Source organism: Lagopus muta, chromosome 2 (genome assembly GCF_023343835.1).
Source record: "Lagopus muta isolate bLagMut1 chromosome 2, bLagMut1 primary, whole genome shotgun sequence".
NCBI lineage: Eukaryota > Metazoa > Chordata > Aves > Galliformes > Phasianidae > Lagopus > Lagopus muta.
This window is the reverse complement of record NC_064434.1, coordinates 55,846,467-55,869,002: the sequence shown is the minus strand read 5'-3', so window position 1 is coordinate 55,869,002 and position 22,536 is coordinate 55,846,467.

Sequence of the window (22,536 nt, the reverse complement as noted above, 5' to 3'; positions counted from 1 at the left end):
GCAGGAGTTGCAAGTGTGTTCCTTTGGTGCACCCAGCAATTGCCAGGTAGAAAGCACAGGTCTGAAGGCATCAAATGAGTGAAGGGAAATGCTGCATCTTGCTCATCCCAACCACCCTTCCTTCTCCTGCCTTCCATTTCCCCCTTATGACATTGAAAGAAAAACATTTTGCTTGATATTGTGTTGAAGTAAGAATCTATGTGTGCACACTGCAGCTGCAGGACATTTCAAGTCTGCGTGAAGGCCAAGTTCCTAAAAGCTGGTATCATCAGTTGAGACTGTGTGACCAACACTGGCAACTGGCTTCCTGGACTCTCCAAATCTGCTGTGAATCAGCCCCCTGGGCTGTTATGCAGCAAGGGCAGGAGACTGCAGATCAGTATTTTTAGTTCAATCCACTTATGCTTGCTTGTTTTCTCCCAGATTGTTGTTGACATGTACACCTTGAAAGCCACCCACCAAATGGGCAAGAGGAGAACTGCAAACACTGAGATACTTTTAATAATTATGATGAAGGTGATTTGAGACCTGCAAATCAAAAACGGATGTATGGCTTGTTAAACATGCAGATGAGTGACAATCAAGCAATTTGTACAGGACCTGTTCCTGATGCCTTGTGAGCTGGTTTAAGCAGATAAGACTCAAGGAAGAGATGCTGGGACAGCAGAATCAGATCACAGAAGCTGACTGCCACAGATACAAGCAAGAAGCAGGAGTGCTACATTGCACTCAATTGCCATCTAGGCCAACTAGATGACAGGGCAATTTATACAGTTTATTATTTTATTAAGTTTATTATTGTTTGAGTATAGTACATGGAGTTTCCTGATCACTGCACATACTATAAAAAAAAAAAAAAGGAAAAAGAAAAGTAGTCTCTCAAAAGGGGCTTCCATTTACTTCTAAAATGAGTCACATCCAATTTATTCAAAGGAAGCTTTAAATACAGCCCATTGACTGCAGAGTAGAGCAGGGAAGGAGGTGTTTCTGGATGCATGACTCATTGCTGGCAAAAATATTTCTAATGAGTAGTTAGTTATGTCCCAAAGTCCTGTCATTTTCAAAAACACATCTACTATGAAAGACAACAAGGTGATTTCACTCAGGAGAAAGTTTTTTTTTTGTTTGTTTGTTTGTTTATTTTTACTTATAGAGACAGAGAGTCAGATATATGAGTAGATTTTCTCCTCATATCGTAAGTCAAATGTCTTGCCAATTTTTCAGGAAACATCTTGATCTGAACCTGATATCACACATGGCTGCAACTCACAAGTCAAGCACCATTTTGCATAACTAAATAGAGTAGCCTACCACTAATGCTATAACATGATTTATGAAAACTTATTCAATTCTCTTACTGATCCTTGGGCGCTGCTGTATGTGAGAATGGTAATGCAAACTCCTCAGCAGTATGCATCCAACTGCATTTTTGTTCCTACCCCAACTGCTTTTGTCCCATGGAGCCCTTATTTTGAGTAACCTCATCACTGGTTTTATCCATAATGCTCTTTGACATAACCTTAATCTCCTGCTTCTTGCTAAAAGACCAGAAGGACTTTGGCTATTCTCTCTATACGTTGAGGATGAGTGGTGTCTTCTCAGTAACCCAGCTATACCCTCCACAGAATCACAGAACTATGGGAGTTGGAAGGGATCTCTGGAGATCATCTAGTCCAACCCCTGCTAAAGCAGGTTCCCTACAGTAGATTACACAGGAAAGTGTCCATATGGATCTTGAAAATCTCTTGAGAAGGAGACTCCTCACCCTCTTTGGTCAGCCTGTATCAGTGCTCTGTCATCTCACAGAAGTTCTTACTGTTGTTTGTATGGAACTTCCTGTATGCCAGTTTTTTGCCCGCTGCCTCTTTTTTCTGTTACTGCATAACACTGAGAAGAACCTGGTCCCCATCCACTTCACTCCTGCTCCTTAGATATTTATAAGCTTTATAAGATTTTAAGTTATGAGATTTCTTCTCAGCCTTCTCTTCTCCAGGTTGGACAGCCCCAGGTCGCTCAGTCTTTCTTTGTAAAAGAGATGCTCCAGGCCCCTCAACATCTTTGTGGCCCTCCGCTGGACTTTTTCTAGAAGATCCCTGACTTTTTTTAATGGAAGAGCCCAGAACTGGACACAGTCAGAATAACTTGGAGCAGAATGTGTCCCTACCATTGTAGTTTACAGCAAAGGAAACCTAATTTTAAGCTCTAGATAAGGAACTGAGAGAGGCTCTACAGTTTCTGTCTTTTGGAGATCACCAATCACACTGGGACATGGGACTGGGCACTCTGCTCTGGGTAGCCCTGCTAGGGCAGGTGGGGGGCAGAGAGACCTAGAGATCCTCACAAACCTCAACCACACTATGAATTGAACCTGCTTTTCCCAGCCAGCTTCCTGAGCAGCAGCAGCAATGCATATGTCACTTGACCTCTGCATAGAGAGAGGTAACTAACCAGCTGCCCCTTCCCTAGTCTTCAGGTCCAGGTGCACCTCTTCAAGATGATGTGTTGGCTAAAGCAAGACTTTTTATTTCAGATTTTAAATAATCAGTGAAGGTTAGTGTAACTGTAGGTGACATCATACTTGTCTCCATTTCATCAGCCTTCTCCTGTTTCTGCTGGATAGTGCAGCATTTCCCTTTTCTCAGGTACTCTGTGGTGCTCAAGATTTCTGTTCCTGGATAGGATAGTGGACTTCATCTCTACCAATAAATTCAACAGTGTCACATAATGTTCTCAGACACTGAAACTCAATTATTTGTAGAGTCAAACTGCTACAATGGTTCCTGGCATGGTTTGGCTCCAACAACTAACTCTCCTGAACACAGACCAGGTATGGTTTGGGGACAGCATAGACCAAAGGCCAACCCCAGCAGGCAATCTTTTCAAAGCCACATTGTCTGGAAAGCAAAAATTCAATAATGTGGACACAAGGCACTCTGTGCCAGCTGGCTTCAGAGCTAGAGAGTGGTCAAAGGCATGTTCTGTATAGATGGAGTCTCAGAGTCTTTCTGTTATATCAAGTTTTATGCTTTTTATCTTGCTGTCACCTTTCCATATCTTTTATTCTCCAGATTACCAAGAGGATACCTTTCCTTTGTCAAGTGAGCAGCTTATCAGCATTATTAACTGCTCAGAGTCTCCCACTAGCTGGTTTGTTTCCATTACTCTTTGACTTTGACTGCTCAGCTTTGCCTAGTTATACAAGATTGCCCTGTCAAAACATCGCTATGAAACTGTCAAGAACATCTATTTTTGGTTTTGTGCCATTTGTTAGATATCCTATTTCCACCAGCGTTAAGTTTTATGACACAAATGATATCCAAGGCACTGAGGTCCCACGTTCCACAGGAACCTTGCAGTCTGCAGGCAATGTAGTTCTCCATATCAAAATTCATCACATGTTCAGAGGCAGAACTTTCTCACCAATCATTACATTTCTACCAAGAAAAATGAACTTATGATACTGCTGCCTTGCTTTTCCCAATCCCAAATTTAAAAGGAGGGAGGGCAAACACAGGGATTGCCGTCTGCTTTGTAAGTTTTCTATAGCTTATGGAAGAAGCGCTCCCATCCTTCACTTGTTTCAGCATATGTCAATATATCAACACCCTATGGTCCAAAGACAAAACTTTTCCTTTCTATGATTTTAATTGAGTTTTCCTCAGAAAATTTGTAGATTTTTTTTGTTTTTGTTTTTCCTTCACTGATGCATATTACGGATTTGGCAGCACTCCATAATTTTGAGCCACAGCAATTCTTTGCAGCATCACTGTGCCCAAGATTTCTGCCCCAGATTCTGCCTACTGGCAAAGCCAGCATTGCCAAAACACCTCTAGTAAGATTAACACTGATTTCTCTTTGACTACTACCCATGTGGATTGTACCTGAAATTTCTGAAATTAACCTTGTGTAGTGGAAATGCTTAAGTCAGGACTTGAAACAGTGATTGAGCACCTAGTAGAAAGGCAGGGCGAACCCAACCGAGCTCAGGTATATGCAGTGCTCCTGAGTTATGGGAAGGGGTTTGACCAGGTTTCATTCCTTCCCAGATCTCATTTAAGAGTTGGCAGTGGAGGTAAGGGTATTTCCCTGGAGATCCCTGCATACCTGAGGCCTTCTGAATGTAAGCAGCTTTTTTTCCTGTGTTCATTGATGTTGTGTTTGAGATGTGACTCACTTGCTGCAGCCTGGGATCTTGCTGTTCTGCTGTCTTGTTTTGCTTTTCATTGTATTATATCCTGTTTTACTCATTTTAAGAAATAGAGAATAAGGATAGTCTTCAGTACATCCAACAGCAACACTTCAGCTCCTTCTCTCTTGTTCATCTTGCTGGGTGAATTAGACTTCTTTACAGACCCCAGTACTTTGTCTGATCCCATCAACGTTCCAGCACATCTCATGTATTCCATGCTCCGTTGTCTTTGAGTTCATGAGATTCAGTTGCTTAGCCACCTCCTGCTCATCCCCTCACCACTCACTGGCTCCATCTATCTCTCTCCATGCAAACCCTTTTCCTCCAGCTGCAGCATCCTCTATTCCAGCCTTCACTGCTGTGGTTGCCTCACCTTGCCATTGCATCTGCCTGACCATCTGTTGAATCATCTGCAATATAAATAACAGCTAGTGACAAATAATAGCTAAGGACACCCTCCTGTAATAATATGGTGGACTTATGAGATGTCTGCCACTTTATACCATTCTCTTATTTTACTTTCCAGGTCACAACTGTACGATAATATAAAAGGGTTTTGATATTTTTGTGGCTTAAAATCCTCGGGCAACTTTGTGTTTGGTCTTTATATTTCTCCTCAAAGAGTTTATTATTCAGTAACCTTTTTTTTTTCCTGATACTGTACTTTCGTAACAGAAGAGACCATAAAATAGGCCCTTATTCTATGTTTCTTCACTGTGTTAAAGATATCACACTAGTTGCAATGGATAACAGGCAATCACATTTTAAATCAACTGTATTTCATTACTTACATTTGGAAAATGCTGATAGTTGCAGAATCCCCTTCAGGGACAGTGATTCCACCACTACCTTGGTCAGCCTGTTTCAATACTTCACCACTCTTTCAGAGAGTAAATTTTTTTTTTTTCAGATTTTTTTCTTTTTTTTTTTTTTTTCAGATTGAGAACACTCAATCTGAACTTACTCTGGTGTAACTCGAAGCCCTTCCCTCTAGTTCTATTACTGCTGCTCAGGAGAAGAGGCTGATTCCTACTACACCACTGTCCTTTCAGGGAGTTCTATAGAGCAATAAGGTCTCTCCTGAGCTTCCTCTTCTCCAGACTAAATAATCCCAGTTCCCTCAGCTTCTCTTTACAAGGACTGTGTTCTAGATCCTTCCAAGCTTTGTTGTCCGTCTCTGATCATACGCCAGTGCCTCAATGTCTTCCCTGTAGTGAGGGGTCCAAAGCTGAACACAGTGATTAAGATGCAGATTCACTGGTGCTGAGTACAGAAGGGTGATCTCCTCCCTGCTCCTGCTGGCAGCACTATTTCTGATACAAGCCAGGATGCCATTGGCCTTCTTGGCCACGTGGGCACAGTGCTGGCTCATGTCCAGCTGGCTTTTGGTCAGGACACCCAGATCTTTTTTCACAGCAAGAAGTGTGAACAGTAGATTTCTCTACACCTCTTTCAGCTCAGCAAAAAATATTTTGGCCTTTTCAGCACAGAAAAACAAATGATTTTTAGTCTAGCTAATAAAAGTGTCTTAATGTATTTGGACAATAACAGGTCTTTATCTTCACTGAGACCTTTAATCTTCCCTTAAATGTGGGCTCAGTTGCCAGAATGCACACACCATTTTGAATTGAGCCAGCATTTCAGTCAAGCCACTCAGAGCTCCGCTTAAAGGCCAAAAGTGGAGCCGAAGCCTTGAGATAACAACTGGTCCTCTACCTCATATCTTTCTGGCTACATCAGAATGTTGAAAACAAATGGCTCTAAATGTAGCTCTGGAGGTTACTGATGGCACACAGGACTGGCAAAGTAATCTTTGAACTGTTGTAATGATCCTAATGGTGAGCGTAGCCAAGTAGTATTAGAAAAGCTTTGCTTTACACTTTCACTCCTGACTTGCTTCATGGATGTTCACAAAACCACTACATTTGACAAAGTGCTTTTTTTATTCTCCAGCTGCCTTGAACTAACAAGCTGATGACAGATTTTCAGTACAGATGGGATTGTTTGGGGAAAATATGCCTAGTAAGCAGGCTCACTTTTTGAGCAAAGTCACTTCAGTCTATCATACTCGGCTCTCAAGGCATGTGAGCTTCTCCAGCAAGGGGAGCTGCTGGGCTCAATTCTGGGTAAGGATGGAAGCAAGCGTGGGAGCCTTGCTGCTTTCTGAGGGAAACTTCCAGCTTTTTTCTTTTCTTTTTCCTTTTTTTGTTTTGTTTTGTTTTGTTTTGCTATTGAAGATGGCCTCACACTCAGTGACTGAAGATGCCCATTTCTGCAGATCAGCTGAAACTCAAAAAGGGACAGAAATTATTGGTGTGGACAAAAATTCTGGTGTAAACAGCTCAATAAACAGGTGGCATTGAAGGGGAAAAATATCCCTAATGATACTCATCCTGCTTTCCTTCCATCTTCCCCTCCGTGCACACAGAGAACATTCAGTAAACTGTCCTTCCCCCCTTTCCCTAAGCTTTCAGACTAGTTCCATGCAACTCAGTATGAGTGTGGACAACACTTGCCTGTTTTTGACAGGAAAAAAAATAACAGTAGGTTGGGTTAAAGCTGGTTAAATCCCTCAGGACCTCAGTGGTGTTTTAAAACATATGTGAAGGGGAGGGACTATTTTTCACACGTCCTAAAGAATATAGCTGACATATGGACCATTCAAAGGAAATTTTGTTCAGGCCATTGGCCACGCATGAATGGCCTGGTTTATACAGTGGGGACCCAAACTACGATGGGGATCTTCTCCCAGGAAATGGGTTCTCTGGATAGTGAGCCCTGCCGCTTGCCTCTGCTGCAGTGCAGACCCTGAGCGTGGAATAGCCTGAAGTGGAGCCAAGACACAGTGGAGGAGATAGGGTGGGCTAGTGGGACATGGGCCATGGTGCTGTCCCACTGCTCTCCTCTGGGAGCATCCTTCTGGCTGTGTATGCTGCCCCAGCCAGAGTGGCTGTAGCTGGGTGCCTGTGCAGCATCGCAGGTAGGTTCAGCTTCTCAATCATCTTTCCCATAAATACTGCCAAGACCCCAGAGAAACACTTCATAAATCTTTTTGCTCTACTGAAAAACAAAACAAAACAAAACAAAACCAACAACAAACCACAAGGAAGTTCAGGGAACTAAAACACTAAATCTAATTTCTTGCTTTAAAAATGCTTTACATATATCACCACCAACCAGCATGTAAATTTTAGTCAGCTCCTGGACTAGTCTTTTAAAGAAGTTGAGAAATGGCCCTGTGTCCTCAAAGGACACACCTGTTATCTGAAACAGTTTTTAACCAGCTTGTTAAGCAGCTTTGACAGATCAAAGACCCCGGACAATGGGCACAAACTTTAACAATAGTTTAGCCTTGAGCAAAAGCTTCTGTCAAAGCAAGGCTTGTGCCAGTAGTATTATGGCCTGCAATTGAAAATAAATTTTACTTGAATAAGTACCTCAGTCCGATCAGAGGCACTGCCGCCAGGGAGACAAAAGCAGTTGGGGATAAGTTATTGACTCCACTGACAGCATGAATGAAGTTCATTATGCCAGCCCACTCTTGGTAAATGTGTCAGGTTTTAAACTGAATTAGGTGGCAGGTGCATGGACTGTTTTCCTGCCCCCCTTGAGACAGTAGAGGGCCAGCCATCACCTGATTCTACAGACAAATGTTTAGATTTGGTTTTCATATTGCACAGGCACAGGCGACAGTGTGCTTAAATCACAGGGCTTCCTGCGACCCCTTTCCCCTCCTCTCCCTGTTCTCCCACGCTGGCTCACCCAGGACTGGGGCTTGCTTGCACAGGCAGCTCCCAGGAGTAGGAATGTCCCTAATCTGTGCCCTTTCTGCCTTTCCAAGGGACACTCCTGTGAGCTGGTCCCCTTGCAGCATCACCTGAGGGTGAAGGATGCAAGATCTGGACTAAGCCCTCCCATGGCTGATGCTGTATGATATACATGGACTTAATGATACGGAATTCAGGCATCCGGTTCTAGCCTCCAGTTAGGTCTTCTGCTGAAAAACAGCATTGAATGTCTGCAACCCTCTGATGGCAAATATCAATGCACATTAAAAAATGCACAAAAAATAACATGTTTACTAGTGAGTAAAAATGTCACTGGAATTCAAAGTGGTAATTTTCTATGACAAAATGACTCCCCTCCTTTAATACTGAATGACAAGTCTAAGATATATATTTTGTTTGTTTTTTTTTGTCTGCATATTTTGCTCCAAAATACTTTGTTTTATAGTCTGTCAGGGCCTGCAAGGATAGTGCAAGATCAGCTGAACTTCAGATACTTTGGATGCCAGCTCTCATTACTTAATCATGAGACACAGGACTATTAAGACTCTTAAAATGAAAGCCTTGTTTTCTGACCAGGGAGGGAAGAGCTGGCATATGCCTTTGGCTGCATGCCTTATTTACATTAATGAGCAAGTACGATTCCTTCTCCCTGTAAGGGAGCTGAACATCTCTTATCCTGAAACTTCTGTGATCTGCTGCTGCCTGTGTTGATTAACAGTGCTTTTGGATAGCATTTTGGACTCAATTAGGTACTTTTTTGCATGTGGCTGGGGAAACTTAAATGACTTCTTCTTTTTAAGAACATTTCTGTAAGCCTTAAAATGTTTCTTTTTCTTCTCTATCTTTATGTATATATGTACACATATGTATATGTATAACCTATTGAAGGTGAAGTGTTCTCCATTGCCTGCTTAGTGGCATGCAGCCACTGTGCAACTCAACTAAAAATAGGCATTCTCTTTCTCCAAGGATTTAAAAGAGCTGAACAAACAATAATGAGTCCTTACAAAGTTTTCCTGGAGAGAAGCATTATTATTGTTCCTCAGAACCCAGAACCAGTCAAGCCAGGAGCAACGAGGCCTGCCCAATCTCACAAGTTAGGGGCTGATTTACATCCCCCCCAGTGGGTGCTCTAACCATCAGATATTGTTTCACTCCATAACAGGACATTGCTAAAGGCACATTTGGCTCAGCTTGGGCTCACACTTAGTACACCTGTTAATACTAATGCACCAAACTCTTTGTTTTTCTGGTTCAGATACAAATAGACCCAGGAAGTCTCACACATGGAGACCACACGGACACACATGGAGAGGAAATGCTTCTTTCCTCCTTACAAAAATCTGGAAAAATAAAGTAGGCTTATTCTTAGGGGCTATCTAAAGACCGCTGTGTGTCAACACACAAAATCATTTCTCACAGTGGTATCACTTGCTGGATATGTTCCTTCCCTCCAACTACAGCAGATGGTGTTTCATAGTTGGTCACAAATGGCTGTCAGCGAGTGTTTGTCTGCCTGCCAGTAACCTGTAGTTTGGGGACTCCCTCGGAGAGTGTACCAGCACTGACTCTGCTGATAGCAGCATCTGAGAAAATGATCCGTCCTTTCTTGTCAGGCACAAAATTAGCCATCGTGCTTTCAAACCATTGACAAGGGGGTTATGAAGGCAGTAAGGGCTGTGCCAGCCCAGATGATGTTTCTTGAGCTCTGGTTTACGGCAGCTAGCACTGACTGCAGAGAAGCTGCATCTACTGCAGCCATACCGACCTCTGGTGAAAGACAGAGACAAAAGTGCAGATTGCTGCCTGTGTCAGCATTTTGCCTGACATTTCTACCACCAACATTCCCAAGTGCAATTTGCTTGTCTTTGGCCAGCATTGGCTGCAAGAGGAGGTGACCTTTGGTGGTACTGTTCTGTGGCTGGAAAAATCCTTCCACTGGCTGAAGGTCCCAGTGCATCACTCAGGTTTGCTTTTGGCCTCTTGTGTGGAGCAGGAGGCAGCCAGCCTGTTGTGTGCCAGGGCTGCTCCTTGCACCAGTAGCAGGGGATGGGAGGAATGGGCCCAATAAGAGACAACAGTAATGCAGACCAAATACTTCTGTCCTGGAGATAGAAAGCCCTATGGGAGCAGCTCACATCAGCAGCCATTGCTTTGCTGGTGCATTCTTGCATTTCAGGCACACGCAGCTACAGTCCTAATGATTTATTTCAATAAAAAGCTTAAGGATGAATCCATGCATCAAAGCCAAAGCTCTCCCCAGCAGCCATCTCAGGCTCTTCTGCTTGTAGAGCGATTTTTGTTTAAAGCCCCTAGAAGAGCCTGGGCTGGTGCCTCAGCTGGCTTCCCTTTACACCTGGGCATGTTAACTTCCTGCTGTGTTACTTCTCTGGCAGAGCAGATGTGGCCAGGGCTTTTCTCTTGGACCATTCAGCTGCACATTACTCAGGACTAGGGAAAATTAGGTGGTATTGACGCCAGTTATTACAGATAATAATTTTGCGTTGGTTCAGTATCTCATCTCATGAACATTTCAGATGTGGCTCACAGACCTTGTGCTCGTGACTGTGTGGTCCAAGTGCAGAAGGAATATCCCCCTGGACTTTAGGATAGACTACTTCTAGTCTATTGACAGCAGGACTTAAAGTCAGCCAACAAAGACTTTAGAGATTTTTTTTCCAAGAAAAACAGACTGAGACAAAATAAGGCTATCTGCCTGAGAATGCAGTGAGATTTTAAGTCAGGAACACAGTAAGAATTGTATAAATGCCTGCCTCACTTCTGGTCAGAGTAAGTACAAAAGGAGAATGATTATTAGGCTGAGCCTGATCCTCAGGAGGTGCCTTGTGCGCTGGATTGCATCCAGCAGTGCATTCAAGCATGCAGTCTGTATAGGACAACACAAATGTCTAAAGTTAAGCATATGTATAAATATTCTCACCACATTTTGTCTGGGAAGCTTTCCAGAATCTGGCTAGGAATGGTGGAATGCTTTCTTCCATGGGTACACCTAAACCAAGCATAGCTTCTTTGGCTACTGTTCTTTACTAGGTAATTCAGACCTCTATTTGGTTTGCATAGGCACATTATTATGCATGTGTTTGTGCTGCTCATACAAATGTGATGTTCATATCACTGACCACTTAGAGATAGACTACCAATAACTTAATGATGGATACATCTAGTATCTGCAGTTTCATTTTTAAGAACCAATGTGGAAGGCATTACACAACATGTGGAGCAGTCATTTCTCAGACAGCCTTGCTTTAGGCAAAAATAAAGGCTGTTTAATTTTTCCAGAGCTCAGCATCTGCAGAGATGCAGAGACATTTTCCTTTGGGAAAGTCCATGGCATCAGAACTTGCACTGTGCATATTCACTAATGTTTCCTGTTTTCTAGTAGTACAACAAGGGAGGATGAATGAAACTCTGAATCAGCATCATCGTCCTCGTGTTACCTTGCTGACTTGGTTGAAACTGCTGTTGTACAGAGAGATAACACAGTGCTGTACACCTCAGTGGCCTGCCTGTGGTCTGCCAGACAAACATTCCTAAATCAAATCTTACTTAAATACTGAACCACTTTAGGGAAGAGTGGTACATTGTGTGGCTCATTCCTCGGGACATCCAGAGTAACATCTGCCTTGGCCAAGAGAGTTGGTTTCTCTAGCTGAATGGAAGGCATACCCAGAGTTTTGGATGTCACTGTTGTGACCAAGCAAACTGCCTTGCACCAGGAAGATGACATGACTGCTGAGGCAGTCTGTAATATTCCTATGCAGTATGGGGAACTTTGCTGCCACACACAGTGAATCATGCACTAGTCCAGGACTCTGAAGGCAGGGATGGATCTGTGGGCTTACACGCATCAGGAAGTCCAGTAGCACCGCATCTGAGCATCTGGCTCATATTGGGCATCTGAGCATTTGAGCATCTGCCTCAAATTGGCAGGGGAGAATGCACAGGCTGAGCAAAAGTGAGGCTCTCGTGGATGTGGTCAGGGCAAGCAGATGAGGAAGTTGCTTAAGTTACTTGGAGAATGCTGTAGTGCATTTCTTTCTTTCTCTCTTTCTCTCTCTCTTTCTTTCTCCCTTTCTTTTTCTTCCTTTCTTTCTGTTCTCTTTTTCTTTTTTTTTTTTTAATGGGAATTTCATTAGCTTTTTGATAAAGTTGTCAAGGAAAAATACTGGTACTCTGCCATATGGAAGCATTTATTCACTACCAAGTATGTAAATTAGATTACATCCTCAATGGCAGCTGTGTTAATTAGCATATCTTGGTCTCCTGCTTGCTAGAATTGTAACCAAAGTTTGTCTGTTGCTTTTTGTCTTCCCCAAGCTACTATCAGGGCCTTCACAAAACCATTTAATTCAACTAGATGTGCCTCAAATCCCTGCAAGAGTCCCTCTGAGGACTAGAAATTCCTCACAGCATTTGCCCTCTGCCAGGGTTTCTCTGGCTAAAGAATGCAGTGAGGCCAAGGAGATTAGCAGGAACCCCTTTGGGGATGGGGGAGATCTGTTTCATGACATGGCTTTAAATGTTGGCTGGACTTACTCTGAGGCTTAGAAGCTCTGCAAGAGTCCTCAGGCTAATTAGGTGAACTTGCCAAGGCCTGTCAGACACTTGGTGATTGGCATTGGATCCTTCAGACTTTTGGCAAAGTGTTGGAGACAGCGACATGCCACTGAAAAGCTCTGGCTGTGCTAAGTAACCACGAGCACATGCCCCTAGAGTTGCCACCATTCCTTGGAACTAGCAAAAACAACAGAGGCACTTGTGAGCTCACAGTAAATTGTCTGACACACACATACACACAATAGATAACAACTGGTCAAAATAGACTGATTTTTTCCAACTTTGTTGTCTCAGATTTTTGTTTCGGATTATCTGTGTTGGTTAAAAGTGCTTCTTGCACTCTAACCCGATACAGTTGGAAAATTTTAGGAAGCAAATATGATATGTCAAATATCCTGAAAATCTGTGAAGTTTGAGACTTTACAGCATGAAAGAGTGATCATTTACCTCTTGACCATTAGTCAACATAACATATTGTTGACTGTATAACAGTCAGAGCCTAAAGATATTTCTGAGATAGCAGCTTTCCCATAGTGTCGTATCTTCATTAAAAAAAAAAAAAAAAAGATCTTATTATAGGCAAAATAAAATTAGAAGAGCCTGAAGGATGTGGTTGATAGTAACATCAATTATTCTAAAGAATGGCACTTTGCAGAGGAGACATAAAAAAATGCCAACTGTTTGTCATCTTTTGTCACAACACTATTAAAAAAAGGCAGATGCTGACGTTATTGCAGCTAAATTTTAACCAAATCCCACACTCTCAGCCATGTTTGGTCTTGTATACAGCAGGCAAAACCTGATAATTTTGTTTATAGCATTAGATCTAAGGAATGTATTCCATCATGCACAGATGAATTATCCACCACTTTTGTAGGATGTTGGTCCATGATGCTCAGAGACTTGAATTTGATGCCTCTTCCTTCACTGCAATAAGATGCGTATGTCCAGTCCTGTGATGTTATTGAACAAATATTCTCTTCTCCACAGCATTATTACACCTTGCCTTTATTGCACCTACTGAATCAAGAGTAGCAACAGAGGAAAAACTTGAATGAAGTTTAGGAGAACATTTCTGTGGTAGATAAACCACACTCAACAAACACATTGCCCAGAACAGAGTTAAAGGGCAACAAGAAAGAAAAGTGATCCTTTCCTTTGCAGTCTCCACCCTGACAGTATGACTTGTATTCAGATGTCAGCAATGTGCTATCCAGAGTTTGTGTTTTACAGTCATTTCCTGAATATACACAGTATTATTACCCAAGTATCTGATTGTCATAAAATTCTAGTGCTTTCAATTAATTTTAAAATGTGTTTCAGGGATTGTTTGGCATGTTTTGTATTGTCATAGGAAAATTTTGTTTCATGTCTCAAATTTAAGTGATTATTCTGAAGAACTTGGGTTGGGGAGGGAGGATTGCACTTTTCTAAGTAAATACCTGCAGAAGTGAAAATTCCTTTGTTGCATAGCACAGTGCAACACATTTAGTCTTTTTCTTATTTGACAATAATGTTAACATTACGATAATTCAGGGCTTTTAGTGTTATACAGCTTCAGACTACTCCTTCTGCTGTATGCATGATTGCTCATTAATTGGCCATGCCGTTGATGCCTACATGTTTTAGTATCTTCAGCTTTTCCAGCTTGGGATGTTCTTGATTCACTTACCAAAATAAACAGCAAACATTTTAGTCAGATACCTGAGCACAAAGCTCAAAAAAAAACGATACTGAAACGAGGTAATGACACTCAGCTTCAGTAGTCCAAAGTTTCACTTGTTGTAATGATGGGTTGTGAAGCTGTGAGAGGGAGATGCGTTCCCCTTGCTACAGGATCCATCCAAGGACATACATTTGTATGACACTGACACCAGAAGTTGTGACCCACGATTGTGGTACTTTGGTGCTACTCTAAAATTACTGCTATTGTGAATTGATGATGGCATAGATGATTATTGTGCTCGTGTTAATTCTTTAGGAAAATGAAAATCTTTAATCAGGTATATGCACAGAAGTGATCATAGTTAAGGGAATGAAACATCCATTTTCTTAACCTAAAACTTCTTACTTTTCGAGCTTCTTTGCCTAGCAATGTAAGAACACGTATTTTCTTTCCCTCTGTGAGTATACTTTTGCTTTCTTTCTTCTTGATGCCTGGGTTCCTAGAGAATCCCTGCCTAGACACTCTTCTCTAATCAGTTGTAATTTTTGAGCTGACTGGTAGAACCAAGAGTGAAAATACACTTTCTCATACTTACTACCACTTCTAATTAATGCTCTGTCTATACAGAATGACTCATTAGATTGGTATTAAAATTATGTAAATGCCAGTGTGGGTAAGTCTTGATACTTAATGGCCACAGAACAGGAGTTAATGAAATATTAATTAAAAGGTTAACTATGACTCCTTCATCACATCATTTCTTCACTTTCTGCCTAGGGTGCATTTATATGCTTAGCTAAGTACTTGCTCAGTGTCACTGCAGTTCAGGACAGCATTTACGCTGGTATTTCAAGTGTATACTGAAGTACTCTTTGAAATACAGATACTTTCTCAAATTTAGTATATAATTTATATTTCACGCCATCTTTTTCTTATTTGAGTTATTGCTCAAAAAATATTTCTTTAAAGATAAGTAGAAATGGTAATATAAGGAAGGAAGGAGGGAGGGAGGGAGGGAGGGAGGGAGGGAGATTATTGTGAGCCATTTTCTTTTCCAAATAACAACAAAAAAATGTCTCATTTTATAAACACCAAAAACCAGATGTTCTTTGCTGGTTTTAAGTACCCTGAGTTGTATCTGTTCACTGAAGTTTAATGCTGAGAAGAGCAATCAAGTAATTCACAAGGACAGATCTTGGTGTTAATTTTTTGCATTAACCATAAAACAGTTTGTTCTCTTGAAAATAACAGTTTGTATGGCGGTGGGAATCAGTAAAGCAAAAGACATTTTGCAAAACGTTTAGAAGAGATTTTCACCTATAAACCACTCGCACAGAGGCAGCTGGGGATTCCTAAAATAAACTTGTTTGAATTATACTACTAAATGAAATTCAATTAAATATAGTGGCGCATTGATTTTCCAATCTATGCTGTTTTACAAATTTTCATATTGCAATCTACCATTTAAAATTTATTGCTATCTTTCTTCTTCAAAATGTCAATGCCAGTTAATTGAGCCTTGGGCATTCTGGGCAGTGTAACAACAGCACTGTTTGCCTACCTGCAATTTGTCTAACAGGGTTCATAGCACAAGAACAGCCAGATCAGAGGTTGCAAAAGCCTTCTGTACATGTTACAGTGAGAAAACCAGATGAAGTTTCACTGATTGTTGAGTCAATCACCTAACTTCTTTGCTCTTTCTATGTATGCAATATGAGTAACACAGGAAAATGAATCCAGAGATAACAGACTTACTGAAATAAGTCCAAGAAGCATCCTAAATTTCCTGTAAAATAGAGATATAGAACATTGCAATTCTGTTGAAAAAGATTAAAAGTCAGAATTCTCCACACTAAAATACCCAAGAACTTTTTGATGGGTGGAGCAGGGTGTTTTTGCTGATTAGGTGCAAAAATGTTTTTGTGATTTGCCTGAGCCAAAAAAGGATTTCAGCTAAAAGTTGTCACAGCAAAATTGTGAAAGCATTATTTCCTCAGAAGTGCATTCAGTAGTAACTTAACAAAAGCTGCAACAGAAGCCAGCCATAACAGAATCTCAAGTTCAGATGATGATGATGATGATGATTATTTTCTGGAGATGATTTCTTACAACATTCACGCTAATACACAAGTCTCTAGATCTGTGTAGTCAGGCATGTTCATCAAATTCTGAGGTGAAACAACCCACCCATTGAAGACAAGGCAGGGCTATCACCTTCTCACTGAGGATGTGCCAGCAGTGCCTCCAGCAAAACCTCAGAAGGGACTTCGAGATGGATCTTTGTGGTTGACATCTTGCTGAATGAATCTTTCAACCTTTTAATGTGGGCTGTGTTCTCTGAAGGGACCAGGACTTCTTGGACTTCACAGTGTTTGGATCCCTCTGAATGAAGCTCCTTCTCCACAATTACAAGCCCTCTTCCACAATGCTGTGTGATTTCAGATACTTATGCTTCTCCCTGCTAAAAGAAGAGTCTCATGGCAGGTCGTTGTGCACAGCAGCATGCCAATGCAGGACACACGTCACATCTTGCTGGAAATGACTGGATGCAGCTTCTTAGATTAAAAAACAACAAAACAAAAAAAAACCTGAGACCTTGTAAGGGTTCCCAGGAGGAACAGCCAGCAAGAGCTGCCTCCTCCTGGTTTCCCTTTGCCGCAGCAGCCCTCTGCTCAAGGGAGGAAGTGTGGTTTTTGTTGGCCACGAAGAAGCATCTCTCCCAGCAAAGATTTTGGTGAGCAGCCCGTCTGTGGGCAGAGCGTGCCGTGGGAGATTGCGGCGGGCTGATATGAGAGATGATATCACAGATTAGTTAACCGTATGGGCTGAGTCCCGGGGGAGGTGTGTGAAATGAATCAGATTAAACAAAATTGATAATGTGAATACTTAATCAAACAGACAAAGGTAGTCTGCACAGCTAATTAGGGGCAAATAGAGCGTCCCTCTTGTACCTCATTTAACTGACAAATTGTGCAGACAGTTTTAATGGGAGTCTGTTTAGCAAAGAGAAGGCTGTACAGTTGACAGCTTGGCAAAATGTGGTTTCTGTAACACCACATGATGCTTATGGAAATTAGCCTGGTGCAGCTGAGCTCTGAGTAGGTGAGAGCTGCCCAAACTCTAGTGAAATGGTGAAATGGACCTTTCACAGGCCTCTGCCCCTGGCTTCTTAAAGGGACCAAAACATTTTTCTGGTAGTTGAAAAGGAACACTTTTGAACTAATGTAAAGGATTGTTATGGTAACTGAAAGGGTCATTCTTGTAGCTAAGAAGGCACATAAAAAAAATCAGACTCATCACCCTAGCTTATTACAGTTTTCTGCATGGATTCTTTCTAAAAACAAAGTCACTTTCACAGCCTCCTGGGAAGTAGGTAAATATGAGTTACTGACAGTGTCTTACATACGAAGAAATCTACCAGGGCCAAGCTAAGGATGGAGGATTGGGCCCAACCCAATGCCTCCCATCTTCTAATCCAGGAGGGTCTCTGCTGCTCTACAGAGCAGCACTTTAAATACAGTAGGTCTCCAGTTTCATAAGCCCTGAATGACAAAGCTGTCAAGATTTTCTAATTTCTGGAAGAGTCTGCCTCCTGTCCTTCTCTAAAATGATCATATCCCTTCATCCTCTCATGTGTCCTAAGGGCCCAAATGGCTAGCTCTCTTCCAGAGGAAGATGAGGGTGTTTGGCTGTGTTGCTGAGTCTGATGACAGACTCTATAAACACAAATTGGAGAGTGGATCCTTCAGAGAGTGAGAGAAGTGATCAATGTGACAGTCAGTCAGTGTACTTCACCACAACTTACATTAGAAGTTGCTGTTTTAATTACTGATTTAGGAAAGCAAAGTTCCAGCAAGACAAGAGCCTTGCCGATAAGAGGAGCATTGCTAACACATCTTCACTTTATGAGAATGTATTTAAGTTTCTTCTCTGGTTTTGAATATACATTGCTTCTGTTCTGCATCTGCAGATCTGCATCTGAATCTACATCTGTGCATAGATTGGCATTTCTAGCTCAGAAAATGAGAGAGACTTGCAAGAGGTTCAGTAAGAAAATTCCTTTGTATTGCTTCAGCCCCAAGACTACTCTACTCTGCTCTGAAAATGTCATCTGGAGCAGTAAGAGGAAATCTGGTATCTCTATCAGACCAATTGAGGACAGCCCAGGTTTTACTGGGAGTCATTGTCAGGGACATAACATCCTCTATCAGAAGCCAGTGAGGTCTGTTATAGGCAAAATTGTATTTAATAATATGAGAAGTTCTAATAGAAATTCACCACACTGGGCAGCATTGATGCAATATTTTAAATCTCCAAAAGTAATGACATCTCTCTTTTAGTTTCACCAGCAACTAACATCACAAGAGTTTGGTGAATGTGTGTGAGCTTATCCATAGGTGTGCACACATTCTACATTCACTCAAACAAGGTATAAATTTTGATCATAAAGTCAGTGTACTTCCTGAGTTAGAAGTCTCAGGCAGCGATCCAAATGCTGACTTTCCACATGATGTTGTCCATTTCACTTCTGTACCTCACATTTACAGAACAAAATCGTATTTTGAATGAAATGTCATGCATGTAATGAATCTTGGTAGTGAAGCATAGGATCTGGTATGGGTGAAATTCTTAGCTAATGAAAACCGAGTAACATACTCAACATTGGTTGATGAAAGTGTCCAGGAAGAAAGTGTAAAGCTCAGAGAATTTGTGCCTTCTGTTTTTGAGATTTGTTTAATAAACATGATAGCTTCCTTCCCTTCCACCTCATTGGTTCTTATCACCTCAGCACTGCAAGAACTCCAGTAGAAAAAAATGTGAGTGCCATCATCTTCACAGTAGCATGGAGTGTTGTCACATTTGACATCTGACCTATGCTTAAATATCATCCACTGTTGAAAGGCATGAGTTTATGAGGGAACATAAAGACGGTAAACATATGCCCTGAACTGAAGATTTCAGGAATGAAGTGCATTATAGGTGTCATAAAGTAGCACAGACAATGCACTGCCTGTAGCTAATGTTTTGGCTGAATTCTCTTATGGAATTCTCCTTGTGGAGCTCTGTCCTTGCAGTATGGAATTTATAGAGATACTAATTAAAAGGTAGGATGGAATGGATATTATTTAATAAAGTCAATATTGCATGCCATTTAAAAAGCATAAAATCTGATCCTTGTATAGATGCAGATTATTTTGGTCCTCTTGTGTTAATTTTTATCTTTCATATATTCTTGAGGTACTGTCATAATATGAAAAACTATTCACTGAATAGATTCATGATTGAGGTGAAAGTCTTAGTAAACCTAGTCCTAACAGCAATTCCCATCCTGCCCTTAGTGAGGTACTGATCTTAACCTACCTTCACTGATATGAAATGAAGATAATCAAGATTTCCTATAGTCATGGAAGTGTTTGAGAGGTGAGTTAACATCTGTAGAAAGGAGGGGATGAATGGAAGAATGAGCAAGCAAAGGAAAGCAAAACGGAAGAGAAAGACACAGAAAAAACTATGGGGAAGCTGAATCACAGAATCATAGAATAATTAAGATTGGAAAAGACCATTAAGATCACCTAGTCCAATCACCACCCCATCCCTAGTATGCCACTAACCATGTCCCTCAGACATCTACACATTTCTTGAACTCTTCCAGGGGCAGCGACTTCACCACCTCCCTGGGCAGCCTGTTCCAGTACCTCACCACTCTTTCTGAGAAGAAAGTTTTCCTAATATCTGACCTGAATCTCCCCTGATGCAACTTAAGGCACCTGTTGTCCTATTGCGTTATCTGGGAAAGGTCTGAAGGCCTCGAATTCCTTTCCCACACATTTGAGGAGCAGCCATCCTGTCAGATAGACAGAGTGCAGCTTTCATGGTGGCTGACACACAGCTGAAAAAGCACTTAGGAAACTGGAGAGTATTTTTTTTAACCTCTTCCCCATCTTATAAAAGCTCAGGTAAATCCCACCAGCTCCCTCATGAAATGCTTGCATGAGCAAAAGTTTTTCCAGAGCATTTAATGAGTCTCACGTAATTGAAATAGAAGGGGTTTTGAGCCTGCTTCAATAGAGCGGTTTGAGTTAATTGATAAACCTTATCTTTTTATTACTGGTGCTACCCTTCTGTCTGAAAAGCTGGGAGATTTCCTTATGGGATTTGAGCAAATATTGGAAATTGCAGTGGCAAATTAGCAGGGCCCACAAACCAGAAGTGACAGCTCAAGGAGGCTGGTGGAGGGAGTGAAGCAATCCCTTTCCAGTAGCAATTGGCCAGACTTATCATATGGACTAATCACAACAGAGCTGGTGAAATAATGGGCACCAGATGTTAATGCTTTGTAGATGCTGGCTCTCTGGAGAGCTGCTCCACTCCATGTGTTCCCCAGGAGTAGGAGTGTAGCTCTCATCTATTAGCAGGACAGGGAGCTGCTGCACAGGACCTCTTCCATGTGTCTAAATGGCGACACAGTTCCTTGTCCCAACTTAAGAAATTTGCATTCATGAGAATCATTTCCATGGTTTGTAAGCATCAGATTCATGGTACTTAGTTTTGTTGTGGGAGATCTTCATGAGTGAGTGAGTGAAAACTAGTCATGCAGTAGACCAAATCACTAATGTTTGCCTCCACAGAGATCTTTAGTAGGGATGCAAAGTGATGAATACACCCATGCAGGCCTCCGCAGCACAGCAGGAAGGGGGAAACAGGCTGGGAATGTTCTTCCCCCAGGAGCTCTGCAGACAAAGATCTAAACTGCTCCCCAGAGCACAGGAGCTGCAAATCCAGACAGGGAGTGAAGTAGACTCCTCTCTTGCTTTTACACACTGTGCTTCCACACAAGGTCTATCCTCCATCTAGCCTTATAGGATAAGTTTACATCTCACTAATTATTTGCACTAAGCTTGCTTGACAAGACAGAGATTAGCTAAGCCTATGCTAAAAATGCTGCCACCAGTGCCACTGCCAGCTGCAGTCTATTGTGCTGTGCACAGCACAGAGACTGCTTGGGTTGTGTGCAGGGGACATATCCAGGCTGGGTGATCAGTCAGGTGGGTGGCCAGCAGTTAGGGCCTGCTGCATACAGGTCCTACCTGCTACCTAAATTGTGATGCTAGTTTTAGCAGACCCAGCTCTGCTCCCTCCTTTTCCTCAGGTAATCTGGTGCTGACCAGCCGCGTCTTCTGTCTGATAGTGGGAATCTGTCTCTTCTGCACTGTCTGTCCATCTGCCAGCACAGGATTTTGCAGGGTTTTCCATGAGCAAAGACACGTCTCTGTAGAGAGAGCATAATGCAGATGGCCTTATCGGATCCTGAGCAAATAACAGAAGTGGTTTCCTGCAGTTTTGCAATCCCCTTTTCAGCCAAAACCCCAGACAGGTCCCAAACACCATGCCAGAAATGAGAAGCACTAGTAGTGCTGTTTCTGTTTCCCAATGTTCTGGACTCAAAATAAGGGTGCTCTGACAAGGAAGACCTATAATAGGGAAGGAAGGATAGGAAGGAAGACCTAGACCTATAAGCCCAGAGTTATAAGAATCATAAGAACAATTTTAGGTATCTTTAATAGAAATACGTACTTTGTAATGCAATAGACAACTTATTGACCATCTGTGTGCTCAGCTCAGTAGGATGACAAGCAAGAGGGTAAGAGGGGCTGCAACTGTTCTGGACTTTTTGGGTACCACAAAGGCACCTGGGTTGCAGTAAACACCAAGTGCTTGCACTCTGAGTGTGAAGAGGACTTCAGTTTAGTTTGTAAGAAAGCCAAGCACTGGAAACCATGTTACATTTTAAATCCCAGGCACTAGGCTGCAAAGGGGATGGCAGTCTACAAAAAAGCCATGGTTCTGAAAGGAACAAAATTATTTGGCATGTGACTGCTCCTTCATAGCTGGGAAGGAGCTAACATCTCACAGAAGTCAGGTGTTATCAGATTTGTTATGGTGCTCTTAGGACCAAATGAATTTGGTTCCTGGATAATGTGCCATTCTCTACCAGAAGCTACATTAATATCTTCTTCTTCTTTCTTTTTTCTCTCTCTCTCTCTTTGTTTTTTTTTTTTCTTCCCAATAAGAATTCAATGTTATGTAGTACAAACTTTTCAGAGGAAGTCTTTAAGTTTCTTAGCAATTTGTCTGTGTATTCATTAGCTTAGAAAAGCTGGATTGGTGGGGACAGAAGTGACAGTTCCATTTAAATGCCAAATGCCTCTTCTTAACTTCAATCTGCATCTAAAACAACAACAAAAAAGCCCTGCAAGACACAGGCATTCTTTGCAATCACTGACACCATTTCTGCAGCCCCCAAGAGTTGTAGT